General features: G+C 34.8%; 1 long non-coding RNA gene across 1 annotated transcript in view; it reads left to right on the top strand.

Moving 5' to 3' along the window:
- The window catches only part of LOC108147197, a 33,089-nt gene extending 7,734 nt beyond the window's left edge, over positions 1–25,355 (top strand). Inside the window, exons 4-6 of the long non-coding RNA XR_001774519.2 lie at positions 16,671–16,893; positions 22,228–23,594; positions 24,771–25,355. This is a non-coding gene — a long non-coding RNA (uncharacterized LOC108147197). The remainder of the gene's footprint in view (positions 1–16,670; positions 16,894–22,227; positions 23,595–24,770) is intronic.
- Positions 25,356–25,654: the final 299 nt, after the last annotated feature.

The raw sequence follows: 25,654 nt of genomic DNA on the forward strand, positions 1-25,654 counted from the left end.
GGAAAACTTTTAGAGCGAAAAACAGAAAGTAATTCGTTGTAACCAACCAGGCAATTCATTTTATGCAGACACCACTGGGTTTTACCCATTCCCCAAGGAATGCCCACATACCATCGTGTTAAGTTTGGTTAATTAATACGCCCTTAACCGGAAAAAACAATTCTGAAAATGGGAAAGTTTACACTTTCGGCCATGGCGATTAAATTGGCTTTTGTTGTGGGCTGGCCAGTTTTGTGGTTTTTAGGTTTTAATATATGGCTTACATACAAATATTGTTTTGCTTGTAAGTCGCCATGCTTTAAACATTGATTTTAGCTCTATTTACAATAAAGAGAATTGTTAAATATCTGGATCATTTTATTTAAATGCAATTCAACACATTTACAATTTCCAAAAACCAATTGAAAACATTTCAACAAGGAAATAAATGCAATTCAATACGAAATTGTGTTATACATCTATCGATGTTAGTAGCCAAAATGTTATCTTTAACATAATTGGTTCAATCCAGCCGGATTTTTGCTTCCCCTGCAGGCTGATTTATTTTATTTATACTAATTTAAGTTGATTTTCATGTTGTAACCATGCTCTGTTGTAATTGCTCATGTTTATTCATTTTCTGGTATATGGCATGGGAAAATAAGATTAAATACAAGTTAATGTGCCCTGAAAAGGAAACTTCAGCATCAAACAAGAGCATCTTTCTCATCAAACAAAGTGCATTCAGTGCAACTAACAACTGCAAACATTTTGTGGCGATGGATTTGAGAACAAGGAAGAACAAGGAAACCACAAAGTATGCCGCAAAAGTTTTTTTTTTTTTCTGGTATTCGTATTTTCCCGTTCTATATTAGTGTATATTTATTTTAATTTGAACCAGCTATGCGGCTCGACAAATTCTTTATCTCTCCTTCATTTTTTGCAAATAAACTTCCGAGAATGCCACAAAGTATGCAGCTGGCAACTCTGAATAGTTGCGAATCCTCTCTATCAAAGCAGAAAACTGTTTGCACTGGAGCTCCCTTTTTAGTCCTAATAAGAAACTTTAATTTTTCTGTAGTTAAACAATAATGTGACATTTAAAAATAATTATTTAAGCACGAATACAAGAAAATAAGGTAAATATATAAGGTAATTTTAATAAAGACAACTAAACAAAAAGCCTACTAATCAACTTACTTCTTCTTTAAACTTTTAACTATCATCTTCAAAAAAGTAAGCAACCGGAAAGTTCCTGAGCTGTAAAAATGCATAATGAATGTAAAAACTCAATTGACTTCGTGCGAAAATGCAAAAATAATTAAGGCGTGCTCCGAACAAATAATGAACTTGCTCAACATTTTTTCCTTCTGCGCAAGAATGACAAGGTGAAAACAGCATAAAATTACGAAACGCCGCTGAAAATGCAAAAAGTTGTTGCCATTTAAGAAGAAGTTTTGACTTAAGAAGTTGCTCTGACGATGGTAGGGCAAAGTTTTTCAATAAGCGGTCTTGCCAAAAACAAGCCAAAGTGAATTCACTCAAACGCACGATAAAGAAGTGGAAAAACTACACAAATGTGGCTTGGTTGGGTTTGGTGAAAATATATATAGAGCTCCCTCAAGCAAGTAATCACGAAAAATGGCTGCCAAGGCCTCCATGCATTATAACTTAAGTCAATAAAAATAATTGAAAATCAACAGCAGCGGAACTTGGAGTAATGAACCCAACCAAGTCGACGTCCTTTTCCCGATGAAAGTGAAAGGCAACGCCTTCATTGCTTGTAGTCCACAAAATCGAAATAAAATCGAAGTCACCACGAACAAAAGGTATGAGATGGAGTTTATTGAGGGATTGACGACACGCAATAAAAACCGGGTCGAGGCATAAAAAATCAACGGAAAACGCAAAGAAAAACCGGAAGTCGTCGGTGGCGGAAACTTGAGGCCTCCAGCTGAGTGAAAGGTTTGAAATAAATAAAACATCAGTTGACGTTGTCAGCTTTGCGGGTAAAATAAAAATAAGTATGGCGCAGTCGATTGATGTTTCGACTTCCGATATTAAAGGGTTTACGACTTTGAATTTGTACTTCTCAAGCTTCGATATATATTGATTATCTGAGTGTTGATAGGCATCTTTTGTCAGGTTAATTTACAATCCACGAGAATAACTCTATTGTTTTTATAATTTTCACTCCATAAAGGTTTTTTGTTGTGTTGGTTTTTACAGGTTTAAATTCAATTGATGCTGGTTTTGATTGTCATGCAAAAATTTACCACATTACAAGCGATTTAATATCCACAACAAAATTGTTCAGCCACATCATCAAAAGTGTGTTAAATTAATAAATTCCATATAGTATTTATACACAAAGCTGTTTACATATAATTTCATTATTCAGCGCTGCTGTGTTGTATGAAAAGCGAGTCGAACAAAAGGCAGCATAATTTTTTGTTCTCTTTTGTGCATGCATTATGTAAAACCCATCAGAGGCGAAACGCACATTTTAGTTAATAAAAGCCACCCCACGGATATTTAATTTTCGTTATGCAGAGTGAACAAAAGCTCCAAGGAGGACGAGCCATCAGATGATTGGCATTGTGGCTAAACGGCTCCATAAAAATATGGCTTTAATCGTTGCGGATAGACCTCTTCAGCTCTCTTGGCCAAAAGTCGACCTGACCTGTTGTCATTTTTGGCTGATTGTGCACCGATTGCCCATTGGGAGTAGAGTCCTGAGGTAGACATGGCATGTTATGGCAAAAGAAGCCATTTTTCACCCAACTCATTCTTTGACTTTTGACTCCTGGCAAAGTTTGATTAAAAGGCCGTTGGCGGAGAATCCCAAATTGCAACGGGATAGGAAGTGCAGCTTTGATACAGATAGCAAATTGGGATTACAATGGCTATGAAAGACTTGAGCCAAACCATTAACCGCTGCTGGATGGTTAGAGTTTGGCAGATGACAATACTAAAGTATAATAGCTTTCATCTCCTCGCCAATATATATTACTCATACATTTAATTGATTACTTACCAACTCTTGGAAATGATTGGCATTTCACTTATCCATTTGTAAATTATTTTTGTTGAAAAAAAGTATTTGATGATTTTTCTTTCGTTTTGAAATTTCTTTGCTTTTAGCCTATCGAATTTTTAGCTAAGCAGGATATATTAATTGATAACACAAATAAATATTTTGAAAATATTTAGAGCTAAAATTAATGCTAAAGAGTAAATGGCGACTTTATACTTTTTTTTAAATTAAATATAAGAAAACCAAATTGGCCATTTTTCCTTATAAAATCTTTATCCTTTTCATGCAAACCTAAGCGGAAAAACACAGAATCCATTAGGTAACAAGGCGTTCGTACTGAAACACAAAGCATATCCTCTCAAAACAGCGGAAGCAATCAGTACAGTGCAAAATTGTTAATCAACTTCCTGTTTTACTCATTCCTCTGAAAGCTTTTCTTGACCTTTCGAGGCAGCAAATTGGAAGGTAGTAACTATATTTCATTTCGGTACTACATTTCATTTAGTTCTATTGCCTAATATATCGTTGGCTACATTTTAGGCCAACGTTGTTGAAACAGATTCTTAAAGCTTCTTAAATCGCAGAGTCCACACGCAATTGAAAGCTTCCGCTGCTGTTTACCTGCCAGTTCATTTGCATAATGCTCGGCAGCGGACGAGCCCTGGCACTTATTTGCCGAACGCTTCTGCTTTGGCACTTGATTTTCCTGTAAACTCTTCATTTGTCAACCATTTTTCATCTCTAATGAGCCACTTCCACTGCCCACACGCAAATGAGTTTGTTGCTAGCCGTGAAGAAAGAAAATGAACGACAAATACTTTATTTAAATGAAGGACAACCGTGTTCAGTGCGACATTAATGTTCGCCGCTTAAAACACAATTTTTTTATGTCTTTTGCAAACATTCTTCTTTGATAGGAAGAAATCAAGTTGTCACCAAGTAAAATTGCTCCACATTAGTTTCTCAAAACAAACAAAAAAAAACTTTGAAAGGGACTTATTTTGAGTAAAACAAATAATAGTGCTATTTATAGTCATTTTAATTGGCTTAAGGTAAATAAAGTTAAAGGCATCCCATCGGCACCCAGACAATGATTGAATGAAACACAAACGTGATTATTTCCCTTAAAAAGCTATCAATAGCAGTCAAACTAACACTGAAAGGATCAGACAAAGAATAAAAGGGTCGATTTGAGTCGCTCTTCTAGCCATTGATTGGGTTAAAATCGATTGCATTTCATGGACACTGGGTCGCTGACGAGAAGCCTCAGCTTGTAATCGAAAAGCTTATACCACATTCTCAATATTCAATTACCAGTGTCCTGTTAAAGGTCCTTCTACCCGCGCAGTTTGCCAATTTCAGGGTGTGAATGCTAGACAGGCGAATAAAAGTTCTGGCGGGCAGTTTGTCCTGTCTGCTTTTCGACTCTTTGTAGTCTCTGGCACGCACAATTACGCGGAAAATGGCGAGTCCACACGAAGAGTGGGCAAAAAAATGCAGCGGGAAACAACTGGGCGGAAACGTGATGTTTGCCTTCGGGCCAAAAGCTGGCAAAATCGGCGATTTGCAGATGAGAGCTTTGTCGGCTGCAGAACGCCCAGTGAATGCCCAGGAATTTCATGCTTGATACTGATTTTAACATATAGAGCATAATTCTTGTGGTTACTCGTTTTTTCTTACGAAAGTCAATATTTTATAGTCTTTTAATGTGTTCATTTTTTGTGTTTTTAGATTTCTGCTTAGGTTTAACTAGGTTTTATTTTAAAGAGTAAATTGGAATGGTGCTTTACCAAAATAACATTTATTTTAATATTTTTGCAGTTTTACAGCTTCAAGTATATACATATATCAACATTGTAGGTGCATGAAGACTTCCATTTAAGTTGCATACAGACATGAAAGAAAATTAAAAGTAAATTGCGTAGAATCTCAATAAAGGATTTACGACTTTTGGTAATGACATGATATTTGGCATTCAGTATGAGCTCAAATAAAATACAGAATTTCGAAAAAAACTTCTGTCTATTCTTAAAAGACATATGCGGGTCAATTGCATCATGAATAATGACAATGCGCCAGATGTTCTGTGTTTTCCGATTTCAGTTCTACGTTTAAATCACGTACCAATATATCTAATGGGAGTATTGCTGAGTAATAGCTTGCAGTCACAGCAAGAGATTTGAAGACATTAAAATGTAAAAGAAGCCAAGCGGAATAGACTCACCACCCTTTTTTCTTTGTTTTGTTTTATATTATTCTTACGAGTGTTAAAGTGAAAACGTGTTTTGCATTGCTAAATAAAAAAAACATAAGAACTCACTCAGAGTTTCTCTATAAAATAATAGAAAAAAAAAACACACAAACATCAAGGTCGGAAAAATTAATCAAAAAAATCTTAGTAGACAATATTGGTAACGTAAAGTAAGCTATAAAGGTTTTTAAATTTTTTCATTTAGAAGCATATCAACTGGATTAAAGTTATCTGTATGCTGGATTGCTCTCCTGTTGACCAGAAATTGTCCCTTTAGCAGGCAATAAAGCGTTCCTTGAGTACTGTACCACATAAATGTTGGAACTGTGTGAAGCAGACTGGAACTTTTATTACAATCCGTGATTGTGGCAACAGATGGTGAGCCAACCAGGAAAGGTAATTGTGGTGAAAATAGCAGAGTCCGAGTGTAAAATGTTTTTTTCTACTTTTCCTTGGCTTGTGTAAGCTATCAACTGGGATACAAATTTAGCCGTGGCATGGTACCATTTTAATATTTAAAATATTATTCAAAGTTTAAAGTTTGAGATCCAACGACAAAAATAAAATAAAATAAAAACCTAAGCTTGAAAACATTACAATTCATTTACGAATAGAAGCAGAAACAATAAGGGCTTGCAGTTTTTTTCCCCAAAATAAATTCGTTTGTGAAAACACTTGTATCAAAAGAAAACAAAATTTCGTTTGTTGCGCATACGTCGCGTGTTTCCAAGGACAACATAAGCCGCCGACTTCAGCGTCTCATGCATGTTTTGTGTGAAACCAATAGCCATAAATTTTCCTAGCCAAGCACGAAATTCCTATTTACTTTCCCTACACAGAAAAAAAAGAGTGAGATAAACGTATAAACGAAAGAGAGAAACAAAGACCACAAATTTTACTGACTGTATGTTTCTTTGCCGGCTTTATGAAATTCAAATTTTATTACGGGTAACATGAAAACTTGAATTGAGTTTCAGAGTGAAATATAACAAAACAAAATTATATGCATGAGTTTTTCTCAAGGAATATGCAAACAAGCTTACTTCTTAGCCGGCGGCCCTTTGAAACATGGGTTTCCACATGAAAAAGAAAAAACTGGAATGCAAAATGACAGCTTCAAATTTGATTAAGTTGACTCGATTTAAAGTTTAAGTTAAAAACATCAAAAGTTGTGATTTGCAGTCGTATACAATATAAAATATTTGTTTTCGTTAAAGTTATCTACACGTTATTACTGTTATTCATTTTTTATTTTTAATTTATAATTTAGCAATACTTGACTTTAGTCATAGTCACATGTGTTACATAAAAGTCTTTTATAATTCCCTCTAAACTTTTTGATTTAAGGTACGCAACAAAATTGCTTGGATCTTTGAAATACCTTAAATTCGCTTCAAAATCAAAACTTTTTGAGGTGTCAACCCCTCCTTCAGGTTTATATTGGAACAAGACATTTTTACTTCTCTTAATAAATATAATTGATTTGTCAGCATTGGTTATGTCTGCATTTTACTGGTGGATTACTGCCATCTGCTGATTCCTACAGCGGAAAAAGGGTGATTTGGTTAAAAATTTATTAAATATCAATGTCGTGCAACATAAAATGCATTCTCTACACAATGCAAATGGAAATCTAAAAATACACACCAATTTTGTATGCTTTCAAAACTGAAATAAAAACCGACAACCCAAAACAAGCAAATTTGGCAGGGGCCAACGCAAAAAGCGCAAAATGTTGTAAATGTTTTGTGTTGTCATTTCAGTTGAACATTTCAACAAATTTGGTTTTTATGACAGCCAAATGTGTGTGTAATTATTCCTGTCGAATGTCGGAATGGACGCGAAGGGACCTTGGTCAGACTTGGCAGGAAAATTGCCCCGAACAATTATTATGATGGTTGATAAGCCTCACGCACACTCAGACACTCTCCCACAAATACACGTGCACTCACTCGTGTGTAGTAAAAAGTGGAGTTGGAATTTGCTTTGCTACGTGACTGCTGGTAATTTTCGTGCACATTGCGTATACGTAATGTGACGCCGGTCCCAACTAAATGGCCCTGCAAGGGCTTTGGTGCCCCTTCCAAGTTAAAATACTCAGCACGAAAATCTCGATATCAAGGGAAAAAATAAATTTAACTCCAATTCGATAAAACGAGATCTCTTAGCTTTTAAACTACGTTTTAGTATGAAAAAATCTACAAATGAACGTGATAAAATAATGTTACATTATATTTTATTACTAAATATTTTTTTTTGTATATATTTTTTCCTGCCGAGCCACTCGTCTAAAGGGGGATGAAATATTAAGGAAAACTATTCTAAGTTCAAGTAGAAGATTGTTATTTTGTGTCCTATTTTAAACAATTTTTCTAAGTGTACAAATTTTTTTTCTTTCATCCCTTCCCCGCTTATTGTCGCCTCTGCCCTCGTTATTTTGCCATTTATGCGAGCGACTACCTTTTCGTCCCACTCTTTTTCACTGGTACGATAATGTTGCCAGCTTTTCCACGCAATTTTGTTGAGTCTTTCGGTTTTTTTTTTATTGTTTTATTTTTATTGTTTATTACCACATTATTTCTTTTTCTCGTGTGCGTTCATGCACTTTCCCTTGTTTTCGACACGAATTGCACTGTCGAAGGTAAACAAAACCGCTGATGAATTGTCAACTAATTAAATACCTTTGGGCTGGCATATCGAATGAGTGAAAATGAAGTTAATTCTGCGAGCTTGAATAAAGTGATTTTGGGAAAAGTTCGAAATCAAAATTACAAGCAACATTCAGAAAATATTTTAATGGAAACGAGAAACTTTTCTTAGAGGCATTAAATAATTGTGTGCTCACAAGAAATAATTTCCCCTTCTTTTAGCCAAGCCCAACATTAATCTAACTTAAAAATTCCCCTCACGTTCCATAAATGAATCTATTTTATTTAATTACACGTTTTCTGTACAATCTCAGAGAATGCTTTAGATATTTTTGGCACAGAGCTTCATCAAGTTCCAAACATCTTAGCCGAATGCGCATAAATACTCACTTCAATCTTTCGTTAATGGTGATTAAATCAAATAATTGATGGGCATGCTTTAATTTTGGTGCGCCAGCTGTTTTTTTCAGATGAATCCACACCGCTTTTAAATCACATAAAGCTGTGTGAAACGGAAATGCAAGAAAAAAACTGTTGATTATAATTTGAGAGCAGCTACTTGACTTGTTCTTCACCGAGCTTCTCATTAGAATCGTTTTTCACATTTTATACGGGTGTATTTTTGAAATGAATTTCATTAAGAAACTGGGTTAAATGTTAGAACAAGTGTAATTGTGGGTTATGGTTTAAAATGTAAATAAAGGTAGTAAAATATAAGAGATTTGTTTTCTAATAATTATGTGTTAAAATAGAATTAAATTTGAAAGTTTAAAAAAGTGTTGGGCCTGCTAGGGACAATTTAATAACTGTTCCTAGGAACTCATTGTATTAAATTATATTTTATTCGTTGTTTTACTTTTTTTACGAACATTTTGTAATCTGAAGTTGTGGTTTCTGTTTTCGTTTTTCGTTTTTTACACCCACGTGTCGTTTTTAAGACTGTTACGTATTTTTACGTTTATCCTTTAAGCAGTTTTCCGTTTAAATCCGTTGCGTTGCGGTTCTAACGAATGCCGCATGAGAACTGAAATTTTTATCGGACGGAGAGCGCCGACTGCGACGTCGGCTGAGGCAGCTACGCCGACTGCGCTGTCGAATAAGTCGGACAATCGCGGAGACTGCGCAGGAAGTACGCAGTGAAAATGAAAACAAACTTAACCCGTACAATGGCGTCTGTACCTTAAATTGAATTTTTCGATGCAATATAGCAATATGCAAACTTTAAATTTAAAAAACATTTAAAAGATAAAATTCTCACAAAATTATGATACATTTTGGAAGTATTTATAATAATATCTAAAAAGTAGCTTAATACTTAATATTAAAACGTAAATAATATTGTTAATATCTGGCAAACAAGTATAAATGATTTCTGATTCACTCGTTGGCGAATAGCAAAACATCTTAGTATTTAAAGATGTGGTATCCCATTGCGATTTTAATATAATCATAGCGATTTCTGGAAAAATGAAAAATGTAATGGACTACATTCTCGAACTTAATTGAGTGCACTGTTTACATTTTGAATTTCCCAGCAGTGTTTAGACTGGAATTCGTTCTGTGTTTGCTTAGTTTTCGCTCATCTATTTTTAAATTTTGCTGTTTACATTGTTGTGAGTAGAACAAGGAGAAATACAAAAAAACGTAAGAGAAGTGTACCTATCTGTTCTACTGTCTACTCCTATTAGTGCAATAATTTTGAATATTTTAAAAATGCTGTTAACTGTCAGCAATGAAATCCTTTCAAAGCATGAAATAAAGGATTTCTGTATTCATATGCAAAACTCTTGAGCTAATAACCCTTTTTCTAAGAATGGCACACCACGTCTCTTTTTATCGTAATGTTGTCTGCTGAATAATTCATTGACTCTCTCTAGTCCCTACCAATGTAATAGTTGAACGATAAATTATTTTTTGATTATTTAAACTTAACATGTTTTTAAGTTGTGCAGTCTTATATTGTAATGATTTTATATTTGTAAAAATATAATTTTTAAAACAGTCTGATATTGAAATTACTTAAAATAAATTATTTTTTTTCAAAGCAATCGATGGTTTATTGAACGTTTCTCATTAAAAAACACCATGACATTGAATTATAATTCAATTACCGACTTACAAGTAGAATTGGGCTTAATAAAAGATCTTATTTAAAAAGATCTAAAACGGTTTAAGGATTGATGATTTAAACTGCATATCTAATTTAAAATAGATGTAATAACATGTTTAAGATTTTGAGGCAATACAACTTCCTCTCGTTCAGTTAAAAATGATTTTTAAAAATATTAAGATAAGTTTGGATTTGTATTTATTCAGCCTTTTTTTGTCGAATCATTTACAACTAGTAATTTATTCTGTACAGATCCTCAAATACCCTTCAGCTTATTTGGCTTACCATCTTTTCCATAAAGTCCATTTAATCCGGCTACTTGAACGCAAACAAAGAAATAGTACTTTATTGCCGACTTTACAACAGTGTGTAAAGTGGTTTGCCAGACTCATTAATTTTACTAAACCGGAGATGAATAATGAGTTGGGCTTAAGGGGGCAACTCACACATAAAATAAAAAACTCGTACGTGGTCAAGCCAGCAATCTGCATTTAAAGTCTCAAAAAGTCTCACAGGCACACAGGCAAATGTGGCAGGACATTTTGAGTTGCTTTTGTTGTTCTTGTCGCCTGTTCCTGATTGCTGCCTTCTGGCTGCTGCATTTTCTTCTTATTTTTTCTGGTGCACCCAAAATAAGAACAAAAACGGCTAAAATTTTTCCTTTTAACTTGTCTGGTGACTTTGCACCGGTGTTGCTGTCTCTTTTTTGGTCTCGGCAGCTGTCTCTCTTCCTCGTCTCCAGCCAATTACAAAAGTTGGCAAATTGTTGCTGTTATACTTTTTGTTGCTTGTTTATTTATTTCTCCTGGTGCATTTTATATATTTTTTTGCCCCTGACTGTATTGGCTTCCGTTTTAAACTTTAACTTTTCACGGCGGAATTTTTGTCATGCGAGAGTGAATGTTTCCTCTTAGACTAGGAAAATTCATTCATGGTAGAAGCTTTGTTCTAGACAAAGTTTAGAAGAAACTGACAAAAAAACTAACGATCCTTCTTATGTATGACAATATGATAGTTTTCCTTTTAATAAAATACAACAACTGTAAGCTAAAAAAAAAAAATTGTTCTTGCTTGAGAAATTTTCATCTCACTTTTGTTTGTGTATTTTTGTTGAATCATATTGCCCAAACAACGGAAGCAATTTGATTTTCATTTTAATTAGCTTGCTTCTGATTTCATTTCGTATTTTTAGTGTGCTTTAGGTGGCCCTTGTTGTGTATTAAGCCTTTCAGATGAGATTCGTATGCAGAATGTTTATCTTTAAAGTGTTTTTCCCAAAAACGAACTGATTCCAGCAGTTATAGACAACTAAAAGAGCTTGAAATATGTTTAACCTTTATAACATGATTTGACAGATTTTTTTTAAATCGAAAGCTTTTAGTTTACCTGTGATTCTTCACTTAATACAACATTTATTTATGGATACGGAAAGTTGTTCGCAAAATAGGAACAACACATGTCGAAAAATGTAATTTTTTCTCAATTAAGTTAAAACTGTGTGAAGTTATACATAAAGGATGGAGCTAGAAAGAGACAGTGAGGTTGAGTTCCACTCTCTTTTCCAAAAATTAAGTTACATGTTTTGAAAGTGTTTTATATTTGTATAACGTTTTAGACTGCCTATACCATAGTTTTATTTTAATGTTAAAATTTTTATGCTAAAATACCAAAAAAGGCGTCTTAAAATGTTTTAAAACAAGGAAACACCTTAATTTTGCGACTCTGCTTCTGCGGCTAAAGATAAAGAAAAAATGTACTTGTGGGAAAATTATATATAAAGAAAATTAAATGCAGGTCTCTAGTGGTTTTCTCTGCGGTTTCCGCCACGTTGGACTGACTGCACTTGGTTTGATGAGTAATCCCTGGCAGTCTGCAACCAACATTTATTCCCTGTCGACTGCCATTTTCTGCGGACGAGGCCAAGTCTGCCGCAATGAAAAAACCGTAAAGCATAATGCCCGCTGACATATATATTTTTTTGATTCTCCAGATTTTCCCCATTCTCTGCACAGCCGATTCTTGAAATAATAAAGAGAAATTATTGGCGTACTGCGTCTGTGGGGTGCGAATGTCCAAGTAACCTGTTCGTTTGAGTGGAGGTGCAATATATAATACGAAACCATATTTTGGGACTTTAGACATCAACTCCTTTAATCCTAGAGCACTTGACTTGTACGTGAGGCGATTAACATAATTAGATGAGCCAGCTCGGCCCTAAAAAATACAAAACTCAACGCTCTCAACAACACTTTATAGATAAGCAAAAGTGAAGTGTGTGCCAGGGACTGCCATCATGTTTAAATATTTGCACAATGAAAACGATGCCCACAGCAAACCGTAATTCCAAACCTCCCTTGCTCTTGAAAAATCCCACAGGTGACAGGAGACAAACTTTGTCTTAGCAGCCACACATCAGGTTTAAACATTAGCATCAACTTTCGGTGCTGGTTTTCCCCCCTGGGCACTTAAACACCTACTTAAGTGCTCAGGCAGAATTTTCACAAAATCCCTGTGAGATTTTAATTTTCTCACGTATATTCGTGTGCAGAGCTTGAGCTTGCATGATTCCTAAAAAAAAACCTAATTTCACAAATGCTAATTGGTTAATTGGACTGTTGTAATAAATTCGTTCGGTCGATACATGTTTTGGTGTTAAGTGACGTTTTAAAACTAGTAAGCCGAAACGAAGCTCAAAATTTAGAGAGGCAAACATTGACTTTAATTTTCAATTACATTTTTTTACAGCATGTTGGATTAATTGATGACTGAAAAAAATCAACATAAACTTTTCCAATTGATCAATGGTCCAATGTAATCTTTTTTCACAATTTATTCAATACTAATTTGACAATCATTTAAGTTCAAGTGGAATGCTCTAACAAAACACCACTTTAGAACTTTTATTCAAGAAAGCCAAGTTTAAATAATTGAGTTGTAACAAAACAAAAGATTTTTCTTTCCCCATTCGAAAGTTGGCGAGGGGATTTTCTTTGCTTATATATGGTCCTGGTGAACTTTATCAATAATATGAATTTCCAAATACATTATATTTAGTCAATTTTACAATGCTGAATAATTACCCACCATAAATCTTTTTATGCTAAAATTTATATACTGCAATTAATTTTAACTCCTAGTTTTTATTAAACATTTGGAAAAAAAATGAACTTAAAAATAAATTTTTACAAAAAAAAAACCTACCTAAAGTGACTGCATAGCCACAAACGTTATTTTGACAACGAACTGACCCTTTTCACCAGTCCACATCCGATAATAAAGAGAATCCGGAATACATAAAAACATAACATAAGTTTTGCTTTCACCTAACAAGTAAAGTGACAGTCACTAAGTTGCAAAAAGGAAAACACGATATGTGGACAATGAAAAGGTGGAAAGCAGCCGTGGGTTTCCGCTTGCCGCTTTTAAAAATAAATGGAAAATAAATACATTTTATATAAAGAACTATAATAAAAGTTTAAGACTGTTGACTTTTTTTCTAAATAAAAGAGAATATATAATTACAACAGTTTGTAGGGGCTTTAAAAGTTAAGTCATTTAATAAACTAAATAAGCCATTTGGTGCCATTCGGCTTTTATACCCATGACTCACACATTATAATTTTGGCCTTAAATTGGTTTTTAATTTTTGCTAAGATTGATATTCAAAGTGTTTACAATTTCTATATCGTAAAATATACTGATAGAACAAACGGAACTGTAATGAAATATTCTTAGGCAAATTTTAAACTCATTTCCATTTTCAGTCTAGTCTAGTTTCGAGCCCAGTCAGCCTTTAAATCCCGTTCCGACATTTTTCTAGTTTCACAGAGATTTCCCCGAGGCTTCGAGCTATTTTCTGCGTCGTCTGTTTGAGTATCCAAGTGGAGTGGGTCAGACAACAGAGGGTAAACGAAATTGTTTTGCTATGGCTCATGGTTGGGTATAAAAAACAGCTGCAAAGTGCCGCAGACAAACAGACCGATAATCATCTCCAGTGTCCCCATTTTTTGCATAACCGTAAAAACTTTTAGTTATTTTTCGCATAATACATTTTTTATCCGTACTTTTATGCATTTGTATATATGTTAAGCTTTAAAAAAAATTATTGGTCTAGCTTACTAAGTGAGTCATCAAAAATTGACCAAGAACATCTGCAGTTCCAGACACATTTTAATGGTGCACAACATATGCATGACATGGAAATTAAAAGCAAATATGTGCGCTTTGTGAACTTTTTGCATGGGGAATGTTGAATTCTAATATTCACTCTACTCCTGTATTCATACATCCCAACGAGTTGAGAGTTTATGACCAAGACAGAGTTTTTTGATGTGTTTCCATTGCCTGAGACGACATTTCAGCTGACCACGGTTAAATGATTTTAGTAGCAGAGAATTGCCCCAACAATTATTAAAATGGCTGACAAGCGTCGCCCATATGCACACACCGCAAATCGTACTGAATATTCGGGAATATAAACACTGACTAGCGCTGGAAATGAGGAGGGTTGAATTTACTTTTGCTACGTGACTATTCGTAATTTTTTGTATGGCACGCTGCGTATACGTAATGCGAGGCGAACTAACCCATGGCATTTGAAACTGCCTTGGCTCCTTGGAACCCCATCTGTCCTCTTCCCTCTGTCCTAACTTTCCCCCATTGTCATTTTTTGTATGCTAATGTCACCAGTCTGTTCTTGGAGCTCTTTTCGCATTCTCATATCCATTATTATACTTTTTTTTATTCTTTGTTTTTGTGTTCCCAAACCCATTCTTTCTTCCTATTACGAATTACATCTGGTATCTCACAGGATAGTCAGATGAATTAGCTGTGGAAAATTACAAGTGACAAGGAACAGCTGAGTTTGAAAATACATGTGACGTTTTGTAGTTAATTTCAAATTAAGTCCACACTGTTTTAAAATTGTTCACGTACAAAAATAAACGAAAATAAATTATAACCTAAGAATTGAATATCTAAAGAAACTCTTAGAAAATTATTATTTTTCTTTTATTCCAATAAGCAATTTAATTTGTATGCCTTCATGCTGAGCTTCAGGTGACAAATTGACGTTCTTTATCTGTGTGGTATTGAGAATAAAAACCTTTCTCGGCAGTCACAAATCGAATTGTATGATGGCTTCATGCTTATTATTGAGATTCCTTTCTCCTTCCGTTTTTTTTCTGCGATGAATGACAGGATTGGGGCTTCACAGTGTGACAGGCAACTTTTGGTTTGGCCTCTGGATTTCATATTGGATTATGAAAGGCAAGTAGGAAAAGAACTTTTCGCTCTATACACAACAGGTTGCCACCTATGCATCTTTTGATATCTTTACAGACTGAAATGGTTAGAATACTTTAAATTTAAATAAATCTTATATAAAATACATTGCTTAAAATTTCACACAATTTTGGTTAGTAGCCCTAAAGTTTATTTTATTCTTCTAGAAAATAGTAGATTAATATAAACTTAAGTTAACTGATTCTTTAGAAATTCCTAAGTGCCTAAAAATCTGGATTTAAACAGAAAACTTTTCTGGTTTTCTTAGCAAGCGAGCAAAAGAAAAGGTTGTGCCAATAAATTCTAGTGCGATTTGCGATAAGCAACGAATGCAATTCGTGAAAGTACATGAATAGCAAATGGCGTGCCATTTTGAAAGTTTACTTACAGAATGAGGCGCCAAAGTAAATCGAATTGGGTAAATCTGTTGCATGCACATGCACCATGTACTTTGTTTATGTTCAAGAGTATATGTAGATAAATTGCAGCGCTTGCTTTGCTGTGATTTTGTGTAGGAATATATAGTAAATAGTAAATACCTTAGAGTACCTTTATTGACTTCACATTGAGAAGCAAATCCGTTGGACAAACGCCGAAATAATTGAAACGTGATGTCAAAGTCCTCGGCTGAGTGGGTAATTCCACCCTCGCTCCCAATGTAGAATCGCTCATACGCAGTCTGTGCCTGTCGGACTATCTGTTTGTTCGACTGTCGTTCCATTTAGCCGCTTGTCAGTTTTCCCGGACTGCTTCCATTGCAATTTTCCCATCCGGCCGACTTGTCTCCCATTTCCGTGATGCGCTTTTCGCCCACGTAATTGTGCGTGCCAACGAGATCGACCAAATACCCTCTCTAAGTCGGGCCAAAAGGGCCTCTGAATGTATTTCACTGGTTGGCCTATTTGACGCCATCACTTTATTGGCTGTTTTCTGAGCGAAGAGCTAGTGGGGAAATTGACACACACAAATGACCCTAGGGTTTGTCTTCAATCGAGGCTTAATTGCTGTCAATGCCAAAAACTATGAAAATGTCTAAATAAAAATTAAATATGTTTAGGGTAGCAGATTTCATAATTCCTAATTTGTTAAATACATTTACTTACACACAAATCCTCATTCAACAAAATGTCTTCCACAAAGTCCCAACACACAACTTTGACACCCAAAAACTTTGTATATAAAATACTTTTATTTTGGGAGAGATTGTTTAAGCTTGAATAAAAGAAATATACTCCAAACTATTGTCTAGTAGGTATTTACAATGAAGAAATCCAAAAATCGACATTTGTTCGTGCTATTAATCAACTTGCAGATCCGTCATACATCACTCAGAGAATCCCACTTGATTGCTTTTTACTACAGATATTGGATCCCAACAAAAAACACCGTCACTTCCACATCCCAGAGCCAGTGCAATTTTTCTGCTGACGGCCAACTTCACGCACGTCCTGTCTATAAAGTGCAGTGCTCACTAAGCCAATTTCAGGGTGTTTATAATTGAAAGTCGCCACCAGCGATAAAGGACTAAGATAAAGAGAAATTGCTTTCTGAATAAAATGATTGTACCAGAACGGCTTGAAGAAATGTAAGTATTTGTTAGACTTTAAAAATAATTAAAGCTTAGACTATAAAATTAAATTTATAAATAGCTATAACATGGTTGTTTTTCCGTCGGCTGGTAATCGCATTCACATCCACAAATCACCGTGTGCGACGAAGATTTTGGCATTCATACTTAACGTGTTATTATAGCTAGCGGCGCCTGTCATTAATAATTCAAGATTCATTATCCCTTATCAAGTTAATAAACTCAGACATTTAAATCAGTGCAAATATGGTATGCGTGTGGGAATTCGGATGCCACCAGGGCACTTTTCTCTTTAGAAAGAAAGGTTACTGGGGCCACAATGATAACAAATATACTTACAAAGAATATTTAATTTGACTAAATCTGATTTATGCTGTATGCTCGTTGAAAAATATTACTGCCTGCTGCTACCTGTCAAGAATCGATTAGGGATTAAATTTGTTTAAAATATCTTGGTTAAAATTGTTTCTTAACATTTAACACAAGAAACTTTGAATTTGTTTCGATACTTAGCAATTAAGTTGCTCAAATCATTTATTCATTTCAACTTTCATGACAAATTTAATTGTGAGTAGACGTTGAAATGTCACAAAAACCATCGTCTAAATCCCCTCTACTTATAACCATTTAGTGGAATTTCTCGTTACACTTTTGGCATGCCGCATTGCATCCGCAACTCAGTTTCAAAAGTTTCACTTCGTTTTCGCTTTTTGTGCCAACTTAATTATCACAGCATCAACGTTAAAAGTGTTTTTCGGGGGCTGCTATTGCTGCAAATGCAATTTTGTTTAAATTGTTTGCACACAAAAGCGGAAAACTTTCTTTCCACTCATTGGTGAATTTTGCGCAGGATATTACCTTTCTTAACTTTTACCAAGGTAAAATATTCAGCGAAGTTTTTAAGTCCAGGTGTTACATCATACTTTTAAGTTAAGGTATCTTAATTCTTTAGGAGTAAAGCATGACCTTTTGATAAATAAGCAGGAGATATATATAATCAAAGAAACATCACAATTTGTTTTCACTAATGAATGAGACTTCAAATAATGTCCTTAAATCTTGTAATTTACTTATGTCCTGACCTTTAAGTCATACGAAATTATTAGATTATATAATGTAACAGAGCCCAAATACTTTGAGGTTAACATTTAATGATGATATAAACTGTTACTTGTACAAATATATTTATCAGGCTCTGATAGGAAAAATGAACTATATACAATGCGTAAAGGTTCTTAATTTCAATGTCTCCAACGTTTAACTAACTATTAGAGCTTTCAATCAATATAAATGGGTATGCAATTCTAATTAATTTATTTGCAAAGGAGCCTCCAGTCAAATAGTGGCTCTTTTACCTCGAATCCTTGGCTGGCAGCGAAAACGGCATTCGATTCCACTGCTAACGGAAACCGGAAGTTGGCGGCATTTTCAGCCCAGCGATGTTCACCTTTTGTCATGCCAGCTTTCAATATGCAGTATTGTCCCATTGTATTTAACCTCTGTCGTTTGTTTACCACAAGGAGTAGAATAGCTAACCATTGTCCTTGTATAACGACCATCGATGTGCAGTTAGAGCTGCTTCTGTGGCGTTCGCTCTTTGTCAGTACTTACTTAACTTTGTGGCTTTACTGTGGCTCTTAGATCTTGGCCATAACAATGGAATCACCCAACTTCTCAAAACTTTTGCCACAGGGACAAAGGCAGCTAATGATGAGCAATGACTATTAAAAGCCGTCCAGGATTTCTTTTGTCTAATTGGCTGATAACTTTACCGAATGTTTCACAAAGTGCGCAAAAAGCATTTTTTATAAAGGTTTAAGAAACATGGAAAATATAAAATGTACAAGATTTTATTATACCTGAATGGAAGACAACACAAGGCATCAATATTTTTATTTTGCGCATTTGTATTTGTATAGGCTAGATTGACTTAGATTGACTGTTAGGGTGGGGAATGTATCCTTCTGGCTGAAAATAAAATACTATTTGTAAGGATATGAAAATTAACGAGAAATTTATCTGGCCCTATAGAATATTAAAATTTTTATAACTTCTTTGTTTTTAAGATATTTGCTTACATGTTGCTTATTATGTATTATGTATGTAATGTATATATGTCGCTGGACATGGATCCCTTTCTATAAGTGGCAACGCTTGCAAAAGAACGTATTGCCATGCTTACCGTCAGTTAAGCACTTAAGCCATTTTCCTGCTGCTGCTCTTGATGGCTTAAGCCTCTCAATCGATAAGGCACTTGAAAACCAAGCAAGTCATATTTAATGGCACACGTTAGTCACGTAACTACATTAATTAAAAAGCGGATTAAGTCTGAATCGAATTCAGAAATAATTAAAAATATATGGTAACAATATACTATACAATATACTATACTAATTATAAAGCTTTACTACGAACAACACAGAAACTTTTTGGATGACCATATGCTAACAAAAGTACTCCCGTTGGTGCTAATGGCTATTGACATTCATTAAATATTCTTATTTGGTCCAAAAATGCTTTACTGCTTTATTTTGGCCTTTGATTCTAAGAAAACATACTTATTTGCTGTTGACTGTTGGCTCTTTTATTTTGTTCTTTATAATGTTACTCAACTACAGTAATGGACTTTCCTAATTGTTTATACCAAATTGTCTTCAAATAGGCTTTTAACTAATTGGCAAAAGTACAAATGCTTTGGTGGTATTAAAGAATGTTGCTGTCGTTTGAAGTAACTTTGTAATTCATTTAATTGTGAGGCCCAAGAGTCTTTGTTAATTAACATAAGCCTGTGAGAGTAATATTAAAGAGGCTTAAGTCAAAAACCAAAAGCTATGTTATTTGCCTAATTATTAAGGTTCAAAAACAATATACCCGATTTTTACCTACTAGTTACTAGAAATGAATAAAGTCGATGATGTAATTTGTTTCCAGCTTAAATGGTTAAATAATCAATATGCCGTTTAAAGCACAAGTAATAATTTTGCTAAACTTTTCGTAGACTAAACTATTATGAAAATAAAAAGTTGTTGCCATTAAGAAAAGCTTCCGCCTCAAGACGTTTCAATGACATTGACAGTAAATGTTATTTAATAATTGGCAATTTCAAAACAATCCATCGCGAATGCAATGTAAGAGAAGAACTAAACAAGGTAAACTATATTCTAGCAAATTGCTGAAATATTTAAGGAAATTCGGAAATGTGAGCAAGATTTTGTCAAGACTACAAAACAATACTATTAATAATATGCGAAAGGCAACTTTAATTATGTTCTTATTGAACGCGACGGTTAAATTAATATACCATAACCATTTATTTTCAATTAAATATGTTTGCCAAAAAAATAAAATGCTTGTAAAAAATATATAAAATGTTCCAATAGGACGCATATTGAAGTGTTGAAAAAGCACAATAAAAGCCAGAAAGAGGATGGGCAAAAAAATCACCGGAAGCATAGAAAAAAGCGACCGGAAGTCATCGGTGACGAAACCAGCTGATATGCGGAAGGTTTGAAATAAATAATTTAGTGAGTCTGCAGGGAGGGAAATTCGAATAAATATTGCATAATTGATGTGTGCTTTGGTGTTTGAACCTTTCATTCAAGGGATAAAAAGTATTGAGTGTTTTGAAGGATGAGCTTCTTGACTCAAGGTGTAAAGCATTGGATAATTTTACTTATATTACTTTAGTCTTTTTATGTTGGTTGTAAAGTGCAGCCTTCATAAAGTCCGTAATTTGTTACTTGTTAAGAGAAGTACAAATGCCTGTACTGTCGTTCTTCCTTTCCCTCGTTATTTTTTGCGCGTTTGGGCATCTTTAAGGACATGGATGTTAAATTTACGCATTTCAGGCAGCCCCAACTGACAACCACTTGAGTCTCGTTTTTGCAACCACAAAAAGTTAAGCGCGTAAAATTTCACAGCTTCGCTACTTTGAAGCTTGTGAGGTTTGATGGTAATTTACGCCTGGATGTGTTTCGTTTTGGCTAACTTTAAAACTGCGTTGTTTTGAACAGAATTGCTTGATTTCCATACGTGGATTTTTTTCAAATTAATGTAGTTTAACATAAGCATATTTTTTTCGCCTCATAATCAAAAAGGCGGTAAATTAATAAATTCTCCATAAATTCAATTTACAACGCTTTTGTGGTTTACCATAAAAGTGTTTTAAAATTGCATGTTCAACAAAAGCAAGATGATTTTTTCGCTTTTGTGTACGGATAATGTTAAGCCCATTTAGGGCTTCAACACATTTTAGTTAATAAGTACACAGCGCGGACTCTGTAAAAATAAAGTAAAAAGTGCCTTGAAATGGCAGAATCCGATAATTTAATACCGAAAACGCCTCTGAAAAAATCGTAGCTCAAATTAGATTGATAAGTTTAAAAAAGGGAATTTTTTATTCAACGCTTTTAAGGACCCCAAAAATAATATAACCAATTTTCATCAAAAATACGCGTTTTAATTCTTGTTATTTAAATATTATTTTCTTTTATTAGTAAATATAAATTGAACGAACTGTATATATTCCCTTCAGGTAATCTGCTGTCATTTTTAGCCTACTATGCACCTTTTAGCCATGGCGCACCTTTCTCCAGGGGCTTCGACTTGTGGCATAAAGTTTGCGGTCACAGCAAAAGTGAAGCCTGCCAGACTTTTAACCACCCTTTGCTTGGTCCTGGTCCTCAAACCTTGGCTACTGGCACTTGGCAAAGTTTGATTAAAAGGCCAACAGAGCAACTCGAGTTGCAACGGTCTTGGTTTTGAGTTGGGCGGGATATTGGGTCTATTTGGGGCACGTAGCCGGATGGAAGAATTTGCAATTTGAGAGCAGTGGCTGACTCAACTGCAGGTGAATGGAATGTAAATGTGCTGTGTAATGGGAGTTGGACAGGTGCAAGCCTGAGAAGGCTTTCAATATGGACATTTGCTAGTCAATATCCAATTTGAATATTTGGACGAGCTAATGTATAGGGTAGTTTAATTTAAACAGTTTTATTTGTTGACTTAATCATTTGTTTGCAATTTTTTCAACAAATTTTTTCATTCAATTTCCCCGGGTTGTTAATTAAATTAATGGACCAAATTCATGGAGCATGCATTCAATTGCCCGAAGCGCAATGTAACGTATTTTCAGTAATAAAATGAGAAACAAAAGCAAAAAAAAAGTTAATTGCGTACTCCTACCAATAGTACAATTTTCCCTTTTTAGAACTTTAATTTAACGAAAATTCCATCTTTATCAGGGGCCATGTGCGATATAAATCATTAAAAAATTTCTGTCCCAAATTAAAATAAAGAACTTTTAAAATAAACGTGTCTTCTCCTTTTCAGGCACTTGAGGAAAAATAAATATGTATTTTTAACATGGAAAAAAACCGAGAGTAGATGGAACAAAACCAAACCCGAATATTTAAAGCACGCGCGTCTGACCAACCCAGGCTGACCGTAAAAACTTTCTGCTAAAGGCAAAGCAAAACAAAACTGTGGCAAAAACATAAAACACAGCAAGAGGCATAAACAAACAGAGCGCAAAAGCATAAAGCATGAAGCATACAAGAGGCAACAACGAAATTTTCAACTTTTGTAATCGAGACCCTAGATGATGACAGGACGAAGGCTTGCGAAGCTGCTGCACCAGTTTTGAAAAAATAAACAAAAATATAAATATTTTACTTGTAGTTTCTCAGAGCAAACACCAACAAACTACGGCAAGCTTCAGCAAACTAGCCAAACAACAAGCAACAGCTGCCAAATGGGAAATAATCAAGCCCGGAGCAGGGACCCTAAAATATCCTGTGAAATTGCTTCGCAGACACTTTCCCCACCCTCGTATTTTTTAGTTTGGATGCAGACTTTTGTATTCATCGCACACCCAGTAGTCTGGCATCATTATTCATTTTCGGTTGAGGAAAATTAATGAGCTGGCCAAGCTTTCTCTCATTTTGAAGTGCTCAGACGGAATGAACTCGTAAGTTGACCTTACATTAAGCTCAACTAACTGGGAACTGGGATTAGTTTCCCGGCAACAAAGGGGATAATTGAATGAAATGCAAACATGGTTATAACCATAACAGGATTTCGAGGAAACGAATGGGTCAAGCCTGGCACTTGTTGTCATTGATTGGGTGCAAATCGATACCATGTCATGGAAACTGGGTCACGATGAGCAAACGAACAGAAAACTCAGACAGCAAAGGAAAAGTTGATGCCTCTTTTCCCCCATTCAGTTGCGGCTGTTACGAGCTCAGGCCATCAACCCACACAGAAGCCAACGACCAATTTATGTGCCGTGGTTATTACTATATACACACTATAGGAACCGTCTGGTCCAACTCCCATTGTTGTCGCGGACACGCCCGATTTCGCGGGCAATAAACGCCTCACATTAAAAGTGGGGTCAAAAAAAGACCTACAACATTTTTTAGTAAACAAAAAGGTGTTGTTTTTACAAAAGAGTAATTTTCTAATTTTAACCCATGTCTAATGGAAATGATCAAATGCTTTCTGAGTGCTTAGGAATCAATAGTCAAGTTATTCCTTTAACACAGTTCCATACGTCTTGCCTTGGCGCTAGACCCTTCATGTGGAGCATGTCAATTGCATCGTTAATAATGACAGTGCGGCAGATGGTCAATGCCCATTCCGCAGCCGGATGTCTGCCCATATATTACGGAACGTGTCCAAGGAATCTAGGTCCTGTAAGTATACGTCATTGAGTAATGGCTAAAACATGCAGCACGAAAATCTGCTGAGTGGATTAAGGAAACCTCCCAATATTCGTGTGATGAAGTTGAAATTGCTGTTTTGTCGAAATGTAACGAAGTTTATCTGGCTGATTGAGAGCGATCCTTTCTAAAACAAAAAAAAGAATAAGAAATTAAAAAAAATTCCACTTACCAAAGCGTGCTCCTAATAATAATGCACAATATGGCTAAAACTGTTATTACATTTCGTGACCACTTAAGTAACAATACCAAATAAAGAACTCAGATGCATTACTTAAATTCCACATTTTTTTTAAAACCCTTAATGTAAAAACAATATTTACAAATATTTTAGTCAGTCCAAAATAATAAATAACGAGAATAAAAAAGTATTAATAATTTAGATAGATATAAAACAAGAGTAAAAACGTTTTGCCAAGCGAATGGATTTTTTTGTGTGCTTGCGAGACGCCGCCAAGAATGTAAATTGAAGTGCAGCTGGGCGGATTCAGGCCGTGAATGCTAATTTTGGTGCGCCCACCAGCGAAAGTTCCCCTAGTTTATGCAAACGTTTTCATTAAACGAAGAAATCGCGTTTGTTGCGCATACGCCACGTGGTCGCAAGGACATCATAAGCCACAAACCCCGCCAATTCATGCATGGCTTATGTGCGGCTGAAGCCATAAATTCGCCAGTCAAGCACGTCGAAATTCTAATTTACTTCCTTGTGAGAAAAAAAATATTTGAAGCGAGCATATTCAATCGCTTCAAAAGGCCAAACAAATTTTTTTTTTAAATTTATATTTTGTACGAAAAATAACTTTCAATATTTAATTGGTATGACTTAAAAATATGTTAAATAATTTTTCTGGTGCTGTTTAATAATCTAAACTTAGATATTTGCAAAAAAACTTTAACATAACTGATTGTTTGTTGTCTTTTATAAATTATGAAAAGTATAGAGGAAGGCAAGTAATAAAAATGGCTGCAAAAGAAATGAGAAACATGAATGACAGCGGCGTTTCATGCATTTCAGATCGAGTGTCAGGGAACACGATTTAATATCACCCTTTTATTTGTTGACATCACCAACAAAAAATTGTACATGCCAACAAAATAAATGCAACGTCGTCATTATTAAACTTGAGCCATTTTTCTTGCTCCTTTCAGACACAAGTGGAGCTGTTGAAAAGATGTTGCAAGAAGCTCAGTTTCTTTCCACACCTTTGCTGGATCGCCCTGCCAAATAATGACGTCACGAAATGTACTCCCGTTTGGGTGGAGTGTTAACTTAAGCTTGACATTTTCCGCGTGCCCTACCATCAAAAGCCATTTCACGACCGACAGATGTCTGCCAACAGGGAATCTGAGGGCGAGCTAAAGTGTGAAACTGTGCACATGGTCATTTGGCATGGGTATGTCAGCAATATGGAAGATATGCGAGACAACTGGAGCATGAATATTGCACAGCTGGAATTGGAGGAAATATTTTTAAAAGCATTATTCAAATATTACTCAAAGCGATCTGCAAAACAGTTATTATATTGTTCGTCAGTCATCACAAGCAATATTTTAAAACTATTTCCTTTTGTTAAATTATAACATATATTAAATTTACTTTTGAAATTTCTTGGCGCTTACAGTAAGGCGGCGAATTTTTTCACCAATTTTGAATTCTGCCATCTGGAATGGAGCCAATGAAATTTTCGTTCAACAAATCCGGAAAAATTTTGAATGGGATGTGTGGTATCCTTTTGCGAGTATAATAACTAGTAATAAAAGTCTAGTTCTGAATCACAATGGATTTTTAATGTGAACCCATGATAAATCGCTTCCCAACAAAATATTAACTGAAGGGAAATATTCAACCCTTTACGTTTAGTTTACCATTTCTTATTTTGATAAAGTTTTTCGATTGGTTAGATTTAAAAAAGAAGATTTAAGCTCCTGTTACGCTATGTAAATGTATGCTTGAATGTTTCTGGTTATATATTAAATGCTTATTGATTTGTGCACTTTAAATCTTAATTCTCCGACTAATTGCCAGCGTTTGA

This window comes from Drosophila elegans, unplaced genomic scaffold (genome assembly GCF_018152505.1).
Source record: "Drosophila elegans isolate 14027-0461.03 unplaced genomic scaffold, ASM1815250v1 contig_476, whole genome shotgun sequence".
Taxonomy (NCBI): domain Eukaryota; kingdom Metazoa; phylum Arthropoda; class Insecta; order Diptera; family Drosophilidae; genus Drosophila; species Drosophila elegans.